This window comes from Ochotona curzoniae, unplaced genomic scaffold, assembly GCF_017591425.1.
Source record: "Ochotona curzoniae isolate NIBS_2020 unplaced genomic scaffold, NIBS_Ocur_1.0 scaffold_1852, whole genome shotgun sequence".
NCBI classification, from domain to species: domain Eukaryota; kingdom Metazoa; phylum Chordata; class Mammalia; order Lagomorpha; family Ochotonidae; genus Ochotona; species Ochotona curzoniae.
The window spans coordinates 8,387,218-8,402,592 of record NW_024467087.1 but is presented as its reverse complement, the minus strand read 5'-3'; the positions used below and the strand labels follow the sequence as shown (position 1 = coordinate 8,402,592).

At 37.8% G+C, this 15,375-nt stretch overlaps 1 protein-coding gene across 2 annotated transcripts in view; it reads right to left on the bottom strand.

Moving 5' to 3' along the window:
• The window catches only part of FGF13 (fibroblast growth factor 13), a 492,935-nt gene that overhangs the window by 387,937 nt on the left and 89,623 nt on the right, over positions 1-15,375 (bottom strand). The window lies entirely within an intron of this gene.

Sequence of the window (15,375 nt, the reverse complement as noted above, 5' to 3'; positions counted from 1 at the left end):
TTAACTACATTCCTTTCTTACCACTGACACTGAGGCTGCCCTAGAGGAAGCTCCAACTCCAAGACACCTACAAAATGTGTCCAAGGGAGGAAACTCATGACTTACATACACTATTTGTACAATGTTCAGGAAACCAGTCAGTCACAATTGGGGAGAGTGTTTTGGTTTATACTTCATATTTAAGGATAATATTTTGCATTTATAAGTAATATGGACAGAATGGATGGTAGGTCAAATGACATCATGCATGCATAGATTATTAATTAGATATATACATCATCCACAACAGAGAAAACTGTTATGAATATAAGAATGAAAAGAAAAACAGAAAAAGAAGAAGCGAAAAGGAAAGTAGAGGAAAGGAGCAAGGACGAACATACAACAGGTGGAGGGGTGAGAAACGCATTGAGTGAAGAGCAACACTTTCTACCCCTCACTGCTGAACAGAATGTACACTGAAGATTCAAAGATGACAGCTAAATTCTTCACTCTTTAGAAATTTCTTTGGACACCATAGGTTTCTTTCTTTTAATATTTAGTTATTTTTATTGAAAAGGCAGAGTAAAGAAACAGAATAGAAAAAGATCTTCCATCTGCTGGCTCACTCTCCAAATGGCCTCAAACACTATTGCTGAGCCAACAAAAACCAAAGAGCCAGGAGCTTATTGCGGGTGTCCCATATGGATGTAGAGTCCCAAGGATTTCGGCCATCCTCTACTGCTTTCCCAGGACACAAGCAGGGAGCTGGATTGAACTGAAGCAGCTGGGACACAGTGTCGGCACCCATATGGGATGCTGTGCTTGGAGGTGCAGGATTAGCCAGTTGTGCCAGCCCCAGATTTATTTCTTCACTTGTCTGGGCTTTGATGTCCCCACCTTAATGCAAGGAGTTTATACCTTAAATGATATTTAGGACCTCTGCAGCTCTGAAATCTAAAAGTCTTTGCAATCACCAGTTCAGTTCTGTAATCTGGGTCACTGCAGCCAGCAACTATTATGGCCAAACATAACACTGAACGAGAATTTAACAGACATCCTTCAAAAAAAAGCAGAGACTCCAGTGCCAAAATTATTTTAGTCTGTGAATAAAACTTTAGATGCCTTTCTATAGCCCCCAAGTTTATTTCCAGAAAGACATTATCCCTGGAAGCCTATTTATTCTTACATCTCATTTTACAGCTTCTTTTTCCTGAAAAATAGTTCTATCATTTGTTCCTCAGTACAAAACAGTCTATTGAAGTCCAGCCAATTTGTCCTTTAAAACCTTTTATTGGCTCCTTAATGATGAATTCATTTGAGCACTTGGCCCCAGAACGTAATTCATAGTGACTCTTAATGTAAATCAGACCTCTCCCAATTTGTGCTCCTGGCCTCTTTGGAACCTTCAATAAATCATGTCTGGCTGGCTTGGATACAACACTGTAGAATGATTTTGGGAAAAGTTTTAGAAAGGCAAGCACCCCACTTATATTCCCACAGAAACTAACCACAGGCAGAAATCCCCAGAAGCAGCCAGTCAGCAGTGAGAAACTGAAAGAGCAGTTTATGACCACACAGTTTCTTCCCTACTGTCAAATCTTTCCATGATTGTTGGAACACAATTTAGTCCATATGTCAATAGCTGGACTTGGAGCATATTCCAACTGGAAGAGGAATGGTTGTCTACCGAGAAGAATAGTGAAACTAGAACCTAAAGATGAAAGCAAAATTTTGATCCTTCTATATATCATGGTCTGGAGAATTTACATAGTTCCTGAGCTACCTGACACTCCCAATATCTACAGGAAAGATAACACTGATATACTATATTTACTCTTGGATAAGATGTGTTCACCTAAAGCATATAACACAATGTCCAATATACACATATATTTGTGTGTAAACATGTATACATATACATGTATATATTTATATGTGAAGCAAATATAATGTTAGCTGATTGTGCTAAATGAAATAAAAGGAATGCATATGCTACGTAAAATAAAAAGTGCATCAAATGTAAACATGCAAAATAGCTGACTATAATATCAACAACTGATTCCAATGTCACAACTAACTGTGCCCCAGTTACATTATATTGCATTATCATCATGCACAAAGGGTGCATGTTAAAATATGTCTAATAAAACCATAGATGTAGGCACAAATTTAGATGCCTCCTGCAACACTATGATAGCTGAAAATGGAAAACACCTAAATATCTGGAAATGACCTAATCAAAGATTATTATTTAAATGCATACAATTAATACTAACTGCAGTAACAGCAATGGCATGAAGTTCTATTTACAAAAACCACATCTGAAATACAGCGTTGAATGAACAAAAATAAAGTTAAGAAATGGAAGTTCTGCCTTGTATCTTACAAACATATCTTCTATTAATTTTCACAAACACATTCTCAGCATATATTATATGATCTGTCTTTGCAAATTCTCTCTCCCTCTTGCTCTCTCTCTCTCTTTCTCTACACACACACACACACACACACACACACACACACACACACACATTAAAATGTACACAGAACTTTCCAAACACCTAACCCAAAATGGTGACTTTGTATATATAATTGAAATTTAAAGTTCTTTGGCTCTTTTATTACGTGATTCCTATTTTTTTAGCTTATGAAATACAGAGTGACACTGAGTTGTAGATGGGGCCATCAGCATGACATAGCAGCCTAAGCCTAAGCCTAAGCCAAAGGTGCCAGTACCCCATTTGATTCCCAGCTGCTCCAGTTCTGATCTAGCACCCTGCTAATGGCCTTGTAAAGTATGGATTAAGTCCTTTGGCCCTGTACCCATGTGTAAAACCCAGGTGAAAATGTTGTCTCCTGGCTTCAGCTCCAAATGTTGCAGCCATTTGGGCAGTGAATCATCAAATGGAAGATGTGTGTGTGTGTGTGTGTGTGTGTGTGTGTGTGTGTGCCTACTCTCTTTGCAATCTGCCTTTCCAATTAAAAAATTAATTGTTTTTTGAAAGAAAGGGGCAGAGAGAGAAACAGGTATTCCATCCATTGATTCAATCCCCAAGAGATGCAATAGTAGACTCAGGAGCCAAGAACTCCATCCGGTTCTCCTATTTGGGAGACACAGGCTCAAGCTCTTGAATACTCAAGAACTCAACTCAAACTGGCACACCAGTATGGGGTGTTCGTACTCTAGGCAGCATCTTAATCCACTGTGTCACATATGGGCTTGAGATCTTGTCTTAAGGCTTGCTTTAAACAATCAGTGTGAATTTAGTCAAGGTCATGGCAGATAAGGTAGCATAGCCATAACTCTCTAAATCTCTTAAAGTGACCAAAACATGTTTTCAAGGTGTGTTGAGCCTCCTAGAAAGCACATTCAGACACATCTATCTTCTACCTCCCAAACATATTCCGTCAGAAATAAAGACAACAGATATATATTTTTTTAAAGATTTATTTTTATTATTTTTTCATTGGAAAGGCGGATATACAGAGAGGAGAGACAGAGATGAAGATCTTCCGTCCGATGATTCACTCCCCAAGTGAGTGCAATGGCCAGTGCTATGCCGATCCGAAGCCAGGAGCCTCTTCTGGGTCTCCCAAAGCTGTGGGCCGTCCTGGACTGCTTTCCCAGGCCACAGGCAGGGAGCTGGAAGGGAAGCAGGGCTGCCGGGATTAGAACCGGTGCCCATATGGGATCCCGGGCGTGCCGATCCAAAGCCAGGAGCCTCTTCCGGGTCCCAAAGCTGTGGGCCGTCCTCGACTGCTTTCCCAGGCCACAGGCAGGGAGCTGGAAGGGAAGCGGGGCTGCCGGGATTAGAACCGGCGCCCATATGGGATCCCGGGCGTGCAAGGTGAGGACCTTTAACCACTTGCGCCACCGCGCCAGGCCCAGATATATATTTTTAAACTACCCCAGTGTGGCCACACTGGGGCTAAAGTGGGCATCTGGATAGTCAGTCATTTGAAGGATTCACACTTCCTCTCAATCAATCAATCAATATTTCTTTACCTTTCTCTCCCTCTCAACTTAATCAATAAAGGAATAGATAGTTTTAATATGTCATGATGCAAAGCAGAAAGGGAGAGTGATTGCTTAAATGGGTATGGAGTTTCCCTTTGTCATGGTAGAATGCTTTGGAATTAGAATTGATGGTCACACAACATTGCAAATCCACTACAAACCACAGAAATGCACAATTTAAGATGGTTACTTATGTGTAATATGAACTCACACACTCCATCTCAATTGAAAAATAAATATAATCCATTAATCACAAGCTCAGGTACATTCATCATATATCTGAACAATTTGCCTCTTTAATTTTTGTGTCTCCAACATGTGAACATGCCACAAGTAAATCAAAATTTTAAAACTCTTTGGGGAACATATCTATTATTAGTCAATACATAGTTTTTAAAATGTCATCATCATAGTTCTAGGATATTAGTAGTGAAAGATGATTTAGTCATCTTATTTTACAGAAGAGGAAACTTGAACACATAATTTAGAAAACTATATTTAGAATTTGAGTGGTCTTGCCTACTATTATATTCATAATATACTAATAATATTTTCCTCATTTACTTGTTTGCATCCCATTGAAAACATTTTTACCTATTGTTTGATAAGATTCTCTACCCATATACCAACCCCCAGCATTCACTTTTTGTAACCCAAATCCTTTGAAACACTGCACACCCACTGTACATCATGATAGCTGTATTGAGCAAAGTAATCTTGGTTTAACAGAGTTATTCAATTGTGAGAAGTACATGATGAGTTGTGGGTTAAATCAGTAATACGCCATACTATCTTGGTCCTACCAGTTTATGCCTAGGAAAGTAAAGATCTAGATCTTGTAGGGGTCTCAAAATCACTGCCATTAACACAGCAGTTTCTGTATCTGTACCTCTCAAACCACTTTGACTCTATAAACCAGCTAGCTTATTTAGTTGAGGGACCAAGGAATCTTTGATCCACAGATAAGAAATTTGTACCTTACTCATTCTTTGTACAGATTGATTTCTGCAAAGGTATCTGGTCAAATTGCTCTCAAATGTGTTATTCAGTGTTTGGTTGCCTGTGATCTGGTTTTTGAAACCAAAGGCACATTGACGTAAGTGAAGCACTGAGAACTTTGGAGAATATCTTAAGGCACATGTCACTAATTTGAAATTGCATGACATTACCATAAAGCCACATAAAATTTAAGGTGAAGTGTACACCCCTTACAAAATGGCATGCTTTGAGCATCCTGGAAAGCAGTTGCATTCTAAGGAATGTGTACACCTTTAGAAGAAACAATTGAATCTAGCCACAGAACACTCTCTTGTCTTTACTATTATGTAAAGACCGAGCAAGATGGCCCCATCTGTGCTAAAAAGTGTTTCCTCACCAGACACTGAATCTGTCAGCACTTTGAGCTTACACTTCATAGCCTCCATAACAGTAAGTAGTAGATTAAGTAATGTTTGCTCCTTCACTATTCAGTATCTGGTATTTTGTAATAGCAACCCAAAAAGACTAAGACAGGAGGTACTCTGATTACATTAGAATCCAAACATAAGCTCCATTCTGTGTGTGTGTGTTGTGTGTATGCGCACATGCTGTGAGGGAAGCAGAAAGAAGCGAGGTACTGTAGCATCATATAAAGAGGTTAGTGATTCACCCCAAGAGAGGGCTGGCATATGAGGAAGACTCTGTTAATGCATTCTAATTGACTTCAAAATGTAAAATCAAAGTTGGAAACCCCTGTACTACATAAATACTAAGATCCTTTGTGCTCTTTAAATAACTGACTTAAACTTAAGAAGTACTAAGTGTATAACATTTTTAAATGTCCAACCTTACTTGTAGTCTCATATTCATGGAATCTAAGAAGATTATTTTATCAGAATTCAAACAGTGTTCTAGACACCCAGTTTATATCCATGGAGACATTATTATGGATGATTCCAATCACTGCTTGTGTAGTGAGAGAAATGGTTAATTTTTGGAGATAAAAGACCTGGACTTGAACGTAGCCTCTATCATTGACTTGCTTTCTATGTCTCAGTTTCTTCACCGGGTCTTGAATTCTGAGTCAACCTTGTGTAATTTCCCCAACTTCCCTATTGTTTTCTTCTCCATTATATAACAGGAATAATAATAGTATTTATTTCCCAGGATTGTTGTTGGAATCTAAAGAAATTATACTTGTGGAGCTCTCCAAGCTGGGTATAGTGCAGAATGTGCTCAACAAATGTTAGTGAAAGGTAATAGTATCTCACCTTTGTTTCCATTAATAAGGTACTTTCCATAGCTCCTACAATACATTAGACACTTTAAAGTTAATAAATTTATTAAGTTCCTATACTGTAATGATGCATACAATACCATTATTACTAGTAACAATGGCCACATTTTGAGCTATTATTTGTCAAGGATCATAATCATAGTAAATAGTTTAACCAGAATTAATATGAATAATATACTTTCAAGACAAGTCTCCAATACAAATTTTGAAAAAAATCAAAAACCTTACATCACTAGTCATACCATTAGTGAATTGTTAAACCAGGATTTCAACTTAACTCTGTCCTATGTGAAAGTGATAATAGCAACTAGAATAGCAAGCCTTCATTGAGGGTTTGCTATATTCTCAGTATTATATCTGATGTTAAACCTGCAGGAAACTGCATCATGATGATCCTACATGATTATAAAACATGTCTGCTTTATAATTCAGAATGCCATGATACACTAAATAGCACAATTTGGACTTGGAATTGTTGCTGAAGAACTACACTATTGTAATAATATGGGGAAAACAGTGAAATGAGGAGTCAAGCGGGAAATCCCTATGCCAATAGAACCACACTATAAAAAATAAAAATCTTAAAAGATTGCAAAAAAGAAAGGCACTATTCAGAGACATGTTTTTATCAGACAAAAGAATGCAAAGGCTACACGTCAATCCCTGTTCTTAGTGAAAGACAGAAGCAAAGTAGCACAAGACCATGCTGTGGGGAAGCATTCTGGGCTCCAGGAAGAAAACAGATGAACACAAACTCTTCATTGAAAACTGAGTCATCGAATTCTAGAGCTAACCAGGACCTTGGAAAGAAAACTTTGCGAATACCCCCATATTACTAGATACAAAACCCTGAGAAAAAGTGCAATGTTTCATCACTTCCTACAGAATCTTGAGGGTTTTGCAAGCTTTACTCAGTCTAGTGGGGAAGGACACTGCAGCATTTAGTAGAGTTCCGTTAGGGCCACAAGACCAAATATTGACAATAAATCTAGGACAAGTATTGAATCTCAAAACATCACTCATTGTCCAATGGGAGAGACAGATCAGTTGTAAGTATTTGAATTAAATCAATCACATGTTGTTAGGTTCAGAAAAAGAACACCATTTCCAGTTGGAGGAAAGGGATCAGGAAAAGATTAGCAAAACAGATAATATTGGTAAATGATAGGTAAAATTATAAAAGGGGGAAATATATTTAGATAAAAAACTGTAGTAGGAGCAGAAGAGTTTAGAATGTGTTTGGGTAAGATGTGTAGTTGGGCTGAAAATGAGCCATGGCTGGGGAAACAGAGGTACACCTGATGCTTAACTTACTGGGAAATCCCATGGACAAGAAGATGAGAAGAGGAGATTCTGTCTTTAACAATAGAATATAGGACTAAGCTGGGTCTTGGATAGATGTACTTGACCCTGCTATATGGAAACCACTAGACGACACATTGGTTAGAAAATAGAAGCATATAAGAGAAGTAATAAAACTAAAGAAGCATAAATAAAAAGAGCATAAAGTAAAAGGACAAAAATAATAAGCATAAAAGAGAAGTAATGAAACTGCTACAAAACACAGACAAGCATTATAAAATGAACCAGAAATAAAGCAACAGTCTGGGAAGTACAAAGGAGGGATGGCTGACAGATACACTTCCTCTGTTCTGCTAGGTCTATGCTACATTATTGAATAGCATCAAGTGATTTGAAGAAGCAAATAGTCCTCATACCTATGTTAGTTTTAACCCCCTATGTTCTCTGAAAAGATGTGATTGAATAAATGGCTTCTGATTATTCAGAGCTACACTGGGTTACACTTAGTCTAACTCTAGCATAATTGAGAGTGCCTTCTGACTTCTTAAAATCTACATTACGTGACCTCATCAACACTTTCCTACCGACTGCCTTCTGTTCAAGGAAGAGTATAGGGGGGGATGGTATTGAAAAACTCAGTCAGTTCAAATAACCACTGTGAACATCTTATTATCTGTGAACATTCTTACTTTCTAAGTCTTGGCTCTTAGATAGTTTCACTATAATAGTCTTCAAACAGCCAAAGGTATCTGTCTTCCAGGGTCAAAGGTAACAGCAAGAGCCACTTGGAAATTCCATATACCCATTCACTGGCTATTATTTACCAAATGAAATTCTGGAATTAGCTGGGACGCATAGAGCAGAGGAAGATCCCTAACTCTCCACTACGTTTTAGACATTGCAAGAAATCCCAAAGATTCACTAAGAAACTACTCATTAGCACTTCTTATATTTAACATACTCGGAACAATTTACATGCTTCCCTGACCACTCTCAGAAGATATCTGCAGAGAATTCGCTAGATTGTTTTCTTTCCTATGATTAGTTGCTTATCTTAGAATAAGGCAATAATTCTAAAACCCATATCTACACCAGTAGAAGACATATCCCCTCTTCTTACATCAACAACTTTTTCAAAACCTTCACACAGTCCAGCAATGAAGCAACCAAGAGCAAAGAAAAGAGTCTGGAGCAAGACGGAGGCATGGATGTTCCCAGGTGGAAGGGTAAAGAATTTTGCAAACACCTGTGGAACACTACTTACCAGAACTAACCACATGCAAAGTCATCACTAAGACACAAGAAAGATGTAAAATTAGTGGGCTGACCAATCTTCTGCAACACATTAGATCGAAGGGATGGTTCTAGTGAAATGGGCATAGTCATTATGATTAAAGACCAGCTAAAAAAGCCTGTAATTTCTTATGTTCAACATTGTCCCTTGGTAAATTTAGATTTTGGCCCTGCTTCTGCTCACAGGTTTCAGTCTTTCCTAAGTCATTTCCATGTATACTTTTAAATATCTGCTATTGCTAGGAGAATGAGGGGGTAGTGGAGAAGCAAGTGGGAGCTGCTTCTAATTCAAGGAAAATAAAGAGGTAAGTTCAATTCCTCACAAGGAAATGGAGAACTCTCAGAGATACTGAAGATGACTCTGGTCTTGTTGCAGTACTTGGTCAGCCATAGTTTGAAATGTGAAGGGAAACAGTGTGATTCCAGAATCCATATTGGGAGTTTCACAGTTGCCTCTAAAAAATTCTCCAAGGGAGGACACAATTTGCTTTGGAGGAAATAATTACTTATTTCTAGAATACCAGTGTCTCCAGAGTGCTGGGTTTCCAAAGAATCAAGACTCCCACGCTGGGCACGTTAGGACACCAGGCTTAGGGGACAAGCACAAGAGCACCACACTGCCCCTTCTCCCACAACACCCTGAGGGCATCTATTACTTCCTGCGTCCTTGTGCTTCTTCTAAATACATTCCTTGCCTGTGTCCCATAAATATCTGTCATCGCAAAAAGATTTGACAAACCCATTGACTCATTAGAGAGCAGGGAAAATTAGGTGGAGTAGGGTGTCAATGCCTGGTGAGATCTCTGCTTCCCCAGACAAGTTAGTATTTCTAACAAGGAAGAAACACATTAAGGTAAACAAATGGCATTCAAATAACAGGCTTTCAGACTTCAGCCAGTTCATGAAGGAAGAGGTTTTAGCTGGTTTAACATTACTCTATCACAAATACCCATTCAATGCCAGCGGATCTTACTTCAGGATTCCAGAATATAGAAGCCAGGTGTTGCCTTCAGTGCGCTCACGGTCTGTGTAAGTTTTATAGAGGTTCAAAATTCATTCTATATAAGGTAGTATGATACTTGCCAAGGGAAAGATTGGGGAAATATTTTAAGGAAGAAATTTAAGGGAAACACTTTAAGACGTTGATATACATGATGATTACTTGGACAAGACCTCCCAAATCATAGGCAATAAAGCAAAACTAAACCAATGAGATCATATCTAATGCACAGATTTCTACATGACAAAGCAAACAATCAATAAAGAGAAATGCAACCTAACAAAAGAAAATATTTTCAAGCTGGCTATCCAATAAAGATTAATATTCAGAATATACCAGCAACTAAAAAAAAACCATCAAAAAATCAGGATAAGAAATAAGCAAAGTACTACAATAGATATTTCTCAAAAGGAACACAAATAGCCAACACATATATGGGCAAAAGCCTTAATATCACTGTACAAAAGGGAATTGAAAAAATGAAAGCTGTCAGAATATCTATTATCAAAAACACAGATGGCAACAAATGCTTATACAGATATTAAGACAAGGAGTTCTTATACTGGTTGGTAAGAATGTAGATTAGTTCACCATGAAAAAATATAGATCTTTCTTTTAAAAAAAAAGTTTCTTTTTATGGGGAAAGTAGGTTTACAGAAAGAAGTAGAGATGAGAGAAAGATCTTCCATCCGCTGGTTCACTCACCAAATGGCTGCAATGATTGGAGCTGATAAGATCCGAAGCCAGGAGCTTCTTCCAGGTCGACCAAATGTGTGCAGGATCCCAAGGACTTGAGCCATCCTCTGTTGTTTTCCCAGGCCATAAGCAGGGAAGTGGTTTGGCAGCAGAGCAGCCAGGACAAGAACTGGCACTAATCTGGTTTCTCAGCCTTGCAAGGGGAGGATCAGCGATTAGCCAATTGAGTTGATTTTTGTAAATGATGAGAGATAGCAGTTCAATTTCAAGTTTATGCATATAATATATATGTATATATTATATTATATTATATATTAATAAATATATCCAATTTTTCCAATATACCACTTATTTGGTCTCACTCAGGTTGAATCATGAGAAATAAAATACCTGAACAGATCAATAATGAGTACTGAAATTTAATCAGTAATAAAACAATCTCCCATCAAAGAAAATCCTTGAACCAGGTGGCTCTGCTGCTGAATTCTGAACATTTAATGAATTATTTCAATCCTTCTTAAATTAGTTCAAAAGTATAAAAGCAGGGAATTCATTCTGTAAGGTCAAATTACCTTGATACCAAACCTTAGACAAGGATACAAAGAAAATTCAAACATACAGGTCAATAACTTCAATGAACACACATGTAGAAATCCTCAACAAAAGACATTTATCATGCCCAATTGGGATTCACTGTGACAATGCAAGGATGGTTCAACATACACCAATCAATCAATGTAATATAACAACTCAATAGAAAGACAAAAATCATATAATCATCAAAACAAATGAAGAAATCAATTTAACAAAGCACAATGTTTCTTTATAAAACTTCCAATCAAACCAGGTATATGAGAAATGCACTTAGGTTCTAAAAATCCTATATAACATGTTAACTAACATCATATTCAATACGGAAAAGCTCTCTAAGATCTAGAGCAAGACAAAAATGTTCACTCATACAACTTTCATTTAATATACTGCTGGAGTCTCTAGCAATTAGGCAAGAGAAAGAAAGTACATCTAAATTTTAAAGGGGGAAGTCAAATAGTCATTGTAGATTACAAGACTTTCCCCAGATTCCATTAAAAGAACTAATAGACAAATTCAGCAAATGTACAGGGTACGAATTCAGTGTAAAAAAATTTAATAGTGTCATGATATAAAACAGTGACGCATCTAAAAACAAATCAAGAAAGCAATCCCATTCTCAGTTGTTACAAAATAAATTAAAATATGCAGGAATAACTTAATCAAAAAAGAACACAGCTCTTTACACCAAGAACTATAAATCACTGATTTAACAAGCTGAAGAGGACAGAAGGAAATTGAAATACATTGTGTTGATTGATTGGAAAAATCAATATCATTAAAATATGCACACTAGTGCAAATGATTTACAGACTCAATTTAATCTCTCAAATTCTCAATGACATTTTTTACAGAACTAAAAAAATCACTACTAAACCATAAAATACCCAGGACACAAAAAAGCAATGTTGAGCAAAATAAAAAAGCAAGACACAGTATACTATCAGACTTTAAAATGCATTATAAAGCTACTGTAATTAAAACATCATGGTATTAACATATAATCATATCCATAGACCAAAGAAACAGAATAGAGACCCTGGAGGTAAACACATTCATTTATATTTGATTGAGCTTTAGCAAAGGTGGTATGAACATGCATTACAAAAAAAAAAAGGTGGTTTTTTCAAAGTTTGTTTTTATATTAAAATTATGTGACTGGGGTTGGTGGCAGGTTAGGTTTCCACTTGTGATGCCAACATTCAATATAGGCATCAGCTCAGGTCTTAGCTGCTCTATGTTTCTAGATGATCTACATTTCTAGACCCAGCTCTCTGCTAACGTGCCTGAGATATCACTTGGGGCTGGACCATGTCCTTGAGCCCTTGGATTCCCCTAGAAGACCCAGAGAAAGTTCCTGGTTCGTAGCTTCAGATTGATCCAGCTCTCCGGTCATTTGGGAAGTGAACCAGTAGATGGAAAATGTGTGTGTGTGTGTGTGTACACTTCTCTCTCTGTGAATCTGCATGTCAAATAAAATGAAATCTTTTTAAAATATTTGTGACTTTAAAGCACTGCCTGCTTTACGAATTAAAAAAAGAAGAGGGCCCAGCATGGAAAGTCCTCATCTTGCACAGGCACGGATCCTACATTGGCACCAGTTCTAATCCTGGTGGCCCTGCTTCCCATCCAAATCCCTGCTTATGGCCTGGGAAAGCAGCTGAGGATGGCCCAAAGCCTTGAGACCCCGCACCTGCAAGGGAGACCAGCAAGAGGCTCCAGGCTCCTGGATTCGGATCAGTGCAGCCCTAGCCATTTGTAGCCACTTGGGGAGTGAATCAACTGACAGAAGATCTCCTTCTCTGTATCTCCTTCTCTCTGTATATCTGACTTTCCAATAAAAATCCTTTTAAAAGAATTTAAAAAGAGAAACAAAATTTACTGTATTATCACTTCAGCATACACAGAATATGAATTTTAGAAACCCAGTGTCCATTCACAAACAAAATCTACTGGTTAAAATGGCCAATTTCTCCATCCTGATAAAAGTAAATCATAGGAAATATTTTGAAAAAGTCAGGTTGAGTAATAAAATATTTCAAATATCCATTTAAAGTGCTACCATTCTGAATGAACATTGGACTGCATGTGTTAAGCAGTACAGGAAGGACAAAAATCATGAAAAATCATGAAAAGAAAAAAGTATCACTATTTGCATATTGATATGATTAGCTAAACAGAATAATAAAATATTATAAATCATTAGAAGGTTGGCAGATATAGGCAATATTCTGTATTTCAAGCTGTGTTGGATTGGAGGTTTTTTTCAAATTTAATTATTTTCATTTTCTATGAATGTTACATGCATTCTTTTGTAAGCATATTTCACCATGCATATTGCAAAACAAGAATTTCAAATCAGAAAGAAAAGTGTTGCATTTTTTGATATTCCAGGGGCAATACAGATTGGCAGGTCAGAGCCTTTGCAAGAAGTCCACTACCACCTCCATCATCGCAGAAGGGAAGGGTAGCAGAGAGGATGAGTCATCCGATTGGGGCAGCCTGGGTCATGCCTTGCCTCCTTGTCAATGAGCACTACTCTCCATTAGCATTAGGCTTTTTTCCTCAGAGCCCCTTTCCTGACAACACACCTGCGGAATCTCCTGCATGGAGACAGAGGAATTCATCTCTTTTTCTTACAGCTCCCTGATTTGCCTCCTCCAGCCACTCACTACTTCCAGACACAGCCCAACTTAGCCTTAGAACAACACGGGCCAAATAAATTAGGCAAGTAAGCATTTAATGAGTCTAGCTATCCCAGCCTCACTTCTTTGAATAAAAACTGGAAATAACAGCCTCATTATTAAACGAGAACTGGTCTTACTTAAATAATTTCTATTAAAGGCATCACAGCCTGGCAAATTACTTTCCAACACTGGCTTTGTCTGGGGCTTTTGGCTGCATCCAATAATGGTAGAGAAGATCCTTCACATCTCACAAAAGGATGATTCCACATCTTAAGCCTCAATACTGGCCAGCAGCTGCTAACCTGGTGACACAAATACAAAACCAAAGATTGCCCTTTTGGTTCATTAAGGACTAATGATTGCACTTCTGGCCACAAAGTTCTTCAACATTCCACTCTTGAGTCTTTCTGCTCCTCTGCTCTCCTCTGCCTGCCCCTTATCTGTTTCTCACTGATTAAATGAAACAGAAGAGGATCGGTCCAGGTGTATATCAAACTCTTACCCAAAGAATCAAAGCTGGGGTTTGGGGCAAGAGAGGAAAGCACTGAATTCTGCACTTACAATTCAGGCACAGCTGCTCCAATATAACCTGTTAAAAAAGAGTGACTTCCACATTATGTTTCAGGGTAGATTTTTTTACATCCCTATGAGAAGAAAAAGTATTTAAAAGTGAAAAGCTATGAAAATCATTTTACTTTTAGACCTATGGTCATGAAATTGACAACTTGTTCTTTGACCAATATGCCCCAAAGTCCCAAACCCAAAATCTGAAATATATATGCAACTGTATGAGTCCTATGATCCTCAGTAACACCAGAAAAATACAAAAGTCCAGTGGATCACCTTGCCTCCTACTAGAGAAAGTGCACAACACACACACACACACACACACACACACACACACACACACACACACATACACAAAACTCAGCAACTATCAGGGAAGCAAAATGAATTCTTTGAGATTAGAAACCAACATAGTATGGCATAACAAAATGCTGGTATCAACTGGAACTTGCAGAGCATCTGGCCCAGCACAGAATGTCGTTACTATGTACATTACATAGTTAAGACTGAGGAGGTGACAGTAAATTGGCACCTTGCTAACCTGGACAGAATTGGAAAACAGGATACAGGAGGAGCACAAAGCTCCCAACAGGGTAGAACAAAACTGATCTTCACTACAAGGCTCAAGCGCTCTTCAGTAGCACATAAGGAAAATGTAAACAGGAAAAGATCAATTGACATATAGAGGAATCAATTGACCTGTAGAGGAGAGGGATGGCAATCAGACTCACAGGAGACCTCTCAGAAGAAACTGTACAGGCCAGAAGAGAATTAAGAGACATATTCCTGATTCTAAAAAGAAAAAAAATTGTCGGTCCAGAATAAAATACCCAAAAAAGCTTTCCTTTGTCTTTTAAAATGAAATGAAGTTCTTCCACAGTAAAGGAAAGCTCAAAGAATATGCCCTCCAAATGATGCTTAAACTTGTTCTCTTGACAGAGAAAATGTGAAGAACATTCCAATAAAA